Source organism: Pterocles gutturalis, unplaced genomic scaffold (genome assembly GCF_000699245.1).
Source record: "Pterocles gutturalis isolate BGI_N339 unplaced genomic scaffold, ASM69924v1 scaffold40003, whole genome shotgun sequence".
Classification (NCBI taxonomy): domain Eukaryota; kingdom Metazoa; phylum Chordata; class Aves; order Pterocliformes; family Pteroclidae; genus Pterocles; species Pterocles gutturalis.
Window position 1 is genome coordinate 7,975 of NW_010127148.1, and position 228 is coordinate 8,202.

At 57.5% G+C, this 228-nt stretch overlaps 1 protein-coding gene across 1 annotated transcript in view; it reads right to left on the reverse strand.

Annotated features, from left to right (window-relative positions):
- The window catches only part of LOC104465945 (alpha-crystallin A chain), a 2,787-nt gene that overhangs the window by 2,227 nt on the left and 332 nt on the right, over nucleotides 1-228 (reverse strand). The gene's annotated exons all lie outside the window — the stretch shown is intronic.

The window sequence follows — 228 nt, forward strand, 5'->3', positions numbered from 1 at the left end:
CTCTTTCCTCAGCATACACCCAGCGGGCGCGATGGCAGCAAAGGCAGCCTTTTACATGTCAGAAAAAACCATCAAGACCCAAAATCGTTTCCATTTCTCAAAGGGAAGCCTTCTCCCTAGTAAGGGTTTCCCGCCATGCCCAAGAAAGGGGAGGCAGCTGTACTTGGCGGTGGGCCGGAGGTCCTTCTCACCCCCTTGCACCCCGGTGCGGGGCTACAGCCACGGGCT